The sequence below is a fragment of the Schistocerca piceifrons genome, chromosome X, assembly GCF_021461385.2.
Source record: "Schistocerca piceifrons isolate TAMUIC-IGC-003096 chromosome X, iqSchPice1.1, whole genome shotgun sequence".
Classification (NCBI taxonomy): Eukaryota; Metazoa; Arthropoda; class Insecta; order Orthoptera; family Acrididae; genus Schistocerca; species Schistocerca piceifrons.
In genome coordinates, this window is record NC_060149.1 from 12142816 (window position 1) to 12148815 (window position 6000).

Sequence of the window (6000 nt, forward strand, 5' to 3'; positions counted from 1 at the left end):
TGCTCAAAACATGGAAAGAGGTTACCAGGGCAAATGAGTTGTAATAAATGCTGGCTGCAGGGTAGGTTTATATTGAAAAGCACATACATTTACATGAGCCCTCATAAGTCTGCCATTGTGTCTCACCAGTCAGTGATAGGGAAACCTACTGCATAGTTATGTACTTCCATTTGTACTAATCTGTACTTCAGTATTCTACAGCTAACTTGTGCATTCAGCAAGGCTATGCACCACTCCATTTCTTGCAAGTTATTGTAGAGTTATTTGAAGAAAAATTCGTATACATGAAGATACTGTTGTGATGCCCAGCCCACTTGACCTCAGTCATATCAGGGCATCTGTAATGCCCTGTACATGTGCCTTGGACCCAATTCCTATTTCCATAGCTGTGGGCAACAGTTAAGTCATCCTGGAGCAGAATGGCTCGATTCACATACAATGTCTTCTAAAAATCCATATGTTGCCAAAATTTAGTTTGCACTCTATAGCCTCGATTCAGTGTTTTCTTTTCTTTTTTTTCTGGATGTTGATGATCCCTTGTCTTATATATATGAATATAAAAACTAGCTTGGTAGTAAAGGCTGTTATATGCAACATTGGCTTTGTTTCAAATAGTGCAGTTCATGACATAAGTTCATGGCTTGTAGAAAATAAAGTAAAGCTAAATCACAATAAGACTCAGTTTTTACAGTTTCTAACACACAATTCAACAAAACCCGATCTTTTAATTTCACAGAATGGGCATATGATAAGTGAAACTGAACAATTCAAATTTCTAGGTGTTCAGACAGATTTTGCAAAAACAGACATATTGTCTTATGGAAAAACAGCTATCAGTGATTTTATAATGTTACTTAAAATCCGTCTTGATTGCAAATTTTTTTATTCATATGACTGGATTCGGTTCATTCAGAACCATCTTGAGATCTGTAAAAATAATGATACTAATTTACTATTTCACGCAAGCAAATCTTTTTCATCCCATCTAATCAACATCAAATGTACCAGAACGTACTGATATTTCAGTTACAGGAGTAACCCGTCCAATTCCAGCAACTTTCACATGCTACGTCACATAAAATTGGTTGGCAGAGTGCGCATCATTTATATTAATTATAACACTATTACCGACAGGTGGCATCTGGTACATTTGTTACATTTCATTTGCACATACTGTATTCAGTAGATCTTCTTTCATATCAAAAATACTTAATTAAAATATGTACTTGTCAATATTAAAAAACAGTAAAATTATCATTTTTATATGATCTAAAAAATATAGGGCGATTTATATATCTATGGTGCTGGTGTGAACTTGTTTTCCTCTATGGTCTGCTTCCGTGGTTCAGACAGATAGTAAACTGTCGTGGAAATCCCATGTTCAGGATCGTCTTCAGAGTCTTACTGCCATCATTTTTACTATTGAAACAGTATTTGAAGTAACTGATATTTTGACATGAAAAGTAGTTTACTTTGCTTATTTTCATTCGCTTATGTTGTATGCTATTATATTTTGGAGTAGCTCTTCCCATTCTTGAACGATATTTTTGGTTCAGAAATGGGCAGTTTGGGCAATAAGTGGTGTGTGTGTGTGTGTCTATATATATATATACGAAAGTGCTGGCAGGTCGATAGACACACAAACAAACACAAACATACACACAAAATTCGAGCTTTCGCAACAAACTGTTGCCTCATCAGGAAAGAGGGAAGGAGAGGGAAAGACGAAAGGATGTGGGTTTTAAGGGAGAGGGTAAGGAGTCATTCCAATCCCGGGAGCGGAAAGACTTACCCCCTAAGGTATATATATATATATATATATATATATATATATATATATATATATATATATATATATATAATTGAAATAAGAACACCGTGAATTCATTGTCCCAGGAAGGGGAAACTTTATTGACACATTCCTGGGGTCAGATACATCACATGATCACACTGACAGAACCACAGGCACATAGACACAGGCAACAGAGCATGCACAATGTCGGCACTAGTACAGTGTATATCCACCTTTCCCAACAATGCAGGCTGCTATTCTCCCATGGAGACGATCGTAGAGATGCTGGATGTAGTCCTGTGGAATGGCTTGCCATGCCATTTCCACCTGGCGCCTCAGTTGGACCAGCGTTCGTGCTGGACGTGCAGACCGCGTGAGACGACGCTTGATCCAGTCCCAAACATGCTCAATGGGGGACAGATCCGGAGATCTTGCTGGCCAGGGTAGTTGACTTGCACCTTCTAGAGCACGTTGGGTGGCACGGGATACATGCGGACGTGCATTGTCCTGTTGGAACAGCAAGTTCCCTTGCCGGTCTAGGAATGGTAGAACGATGGGTTCGATGACGGTTTGGATGTACCGTGCACTATTCAGTGTCCCCTCGACGATCACCAGTGGTGTACGGCCAGTGTAGGAGATCGCTCCCCACACCATGATGCCGGGTGTTGGCCCTGTGTGCCTCGGTCGTATGCAGTCCTGATTGTGGTGCTAACCTGCACGGCGCCAAACACGCATACGACCATCATTGGCACCAAGGCAGAAGCGACTCTCATCGCTGAAGACGACACGTCTCCATTCGTTCCTCCATTCACGCCTGTCGCGACACCACTGGAGGCGGGCTGCACGATGTTGGGGCGTGAGCGGAAGACGGCCTAACGGTGTGCGGGACCGTAGCCCAGCTTCATGGAGACGGTTGCGAATGGTCCTCGCCGATACCCCAGGAGCAACAGTATCCCTAATTTGCTGGGAAGTGGCGGTGCGGTCCCCTACGGCACTGCGTAGGATCCTACGGTCTTGGCGTGCATCCGTGCGTCGCTGCGGTCCGGTCCCTGGTCGCCGGGCACGTGCACCTTCCGCCGACCACTGGCGACAACATCACCCCACTTGTTGAGCAATTCGGCGGTACGTCCACCCGGCCTCCCGCATGCCCACTATACGCCCTCGCTCAAAGTCCGTCAACTGCACATACGGTTCACGTCCACGCTGTCGCGGCATGCTACCAGTGTTAAAGACTGCGATGGAGCTCCGTATGCCACGGCAAACTGGCTGACACTGACGGCGGCAGTGCACAAATGCTGCGCAGCTAGCGCCATTCGACGGCCAACACCGCGGTTCCTGGTGTGTCCGCTGTGCCGTGCGTGTGATCATTGCTTGTACAGCCCTCTCGCAGTGTCTGGAGCAAGTATGGTGGGTCTGACACACCGGTGTCAATGTGTTCTTTTTTCCATTTCCAGGAGTGTGTGTGTGTGTGTGTGTGTGTGTGTGTGTGTGTGTGTGTGTGTGTGTGTATATATATATATATATATATATATAACATTCCACGTGGGAAAAATACATCTAAAAACAAAGATGATGTGACTTACCAAATGAAAGTGCTGGCAGGTCGATAGACACACAAACAAACACAAACATACACACAAAATTCAAGCTTTCACAACCAACGGTTGCTTCCTCATGGGTCATTCCTTCTATTCTGCCAAGGAGTTCCTTGAAAAATTAAGTTGATTGCGTTTACGTAAACTTATGGCTTGCCTTTTTTTGGGTTCATAAATATTTTATTTTATCTGTTATTACTTTTTATGTTGTAATTTCATGTGCTGACACATTCCATGATCTTGGTGATTTGCTCCAACCCCCATCCACCATTGAGCTGTGGTTTGAATCCTCATTAGGTTCCCTTTTTACTTTTGTCGTGTCTCTTCCCTAGTTCTCTTTGTCTACAAGTGGGAAGTCATTTTGTCACATGACAAAAACCTACAACACGACATTGGGATTCATTAAACTGCATCTGTGTGTCAACTAACCGTGCAGTGCACAACTATAAGTGGGCCTGTTAAGTTCATGTGGGGCAGCTTCCCAGATGAGTGCACAACTGTGAATACATTGATACTCATTTGGAGCTGGGTGCATCTGATAACAATTCTATTGCTGCTGCTTATGTGCATGCTGCACGGTACCCTCAAAGGTGCCATCCCAACGAGAATCTTCTTTGTCACATGGAGCAATGCCTTTGGGAAACTAGTAATGTTCATGCACAAGCAATGGGCTATATATACTCAACAAACAGAAGATGTGATTTTTGGAACTGATCACCAATCACCTCAGCAAAGTACCTATGATACAGCAAGACAGTTCCAAATGTCTCAAATACTGGCTGTAGAAGAGTTGTACGATGAAGAACTGCATCCGTGTCATTACATGTTAACTCAATACTAATGGCCAGAAGATTGCATTTGATGACTACAGTGTTTTGCACCAAGTGGAAGATCATGAACATTTTATAAATAATATGATATAGACTGATAAATCCAGCTTCACTTGTGAAGGCATTTTCAACCTCCACAACAGCCATTGTTGGCCAGAACACAACCCACATGTCTCCCATGAATGTGACTTTCAGGCAAGCTTTGGCATAAACCTGTGGGCTGGAATCGTGGGAGGGGTGCTTTTGGTCCCTTATCTATTGCTGGACAAGTTGAATGTGCCCCAATATCATATGAGCTGCTTGGGGGAACAAAATGGTAAGCACCAAAATCACAGTTTCGAGATACAGCGCATCTAAAGTTTCGATTGATCTGCAAATCTAAATAATTTTTTTTTTTTGAACAATCCTTTTATTCTGTAGTGATTCTAGCATATATCTTCTACTATACAGACATAAATGAAACTCAGAACTGACTAAAACAAATGAAATATACAAAATTTATTACATTACCATACACCATTAACAACACATAGTGATAGCACATTACATATTAAATTTTACAGTAAGTCTTCAACACTTTACTGAAACTGCAAAATCATTCCTCACTCTCATTACTAATGTCTTTTTCATCCAAAACTGTTGGCTTTAGTGACAGGAAAAATCCATGGTGGACAGGAGGTATGTAATTTAGGAGCGACAGGACGTCAGCAATTTTCTTCTTTTCAATAAGCCTTGGCCCATTGTATTTAAGCCGACGCGTGGGAACTGGTCCTTGCCTTCCACGTTTCCTGAAGCTTATTTCATGCCAAATGTCATGACAAAATGTCTCGCTGATGAATAAAGATGATGGATATTCGGAGGTCACCTTCCACCTACATACTTTCCTTAGGTTGACATCTCAACCATCAACTGTCTTCTTTCTGAAGACAAATGCTTCTTTAGAGTGTCATATTTGATAGAAATCCTCTCTTTTCATATTATATACAAGCAATGGATTCTTCTTAGCTGATGTCTTGATGATCTTGCACCACTGATCTGCACTGTACACATGTTGTCCTTGTCGGCGAACGTAATTTTCAATTGTCGCGAAATCTCTATCGGACGGCAACGTTGTGTGCCCGCTCACGGGGAAGTGGTGTTCAATCACATGAACTCTACCAGTTGAAATTAGACATTTCCAAAACAGTACCATGTTCCAGTTCTTATTTTGGCCACAGCAGTTATCAGATTTTGCAAAGTAACGTAAAAGGCAGCTCAAAATTTCCTCTGATCCACGGGCAGTAGTAGTCTCATTTCACAAAAAGCAGCGCCCTTTCTTCTTGACACAATCATGAACATTGAGATTATACAACCAAATCTTCCTTTTGTAAAAAGCTGGAACACAACTTAACTTAGGAACTGGGAGAGTCTGCTGCAAGTCAAAAGTCACAACATGTACATTACTGTCTGCTTCTGCTCATCTTGTGTGGATGGAAATGTTAGCTTGCCCTGCTTCTGCCCGACATTGGTGTAATTCCAACTGATGCTCCAGACTTACTTTCAGTTGGGGGCATCAGTGCTCTCAATTTGCACTATGAGCATGTCACAAGCCTTACACATATCATTCTTTGGTGATTTTACTCCTATGTTACACTCTTCAGTGAAAATTCGCCTGTACTTGTCTGCAGATACAGGCTCATAGGACATCTCCTTGCAGAAAACATTCTTATAGTGCTCATAACAGGAGGTGTTTGTTGCATCTGTGCCCAGGTACAATCTGGCACGACTGTTTGAGCGTCTGTAA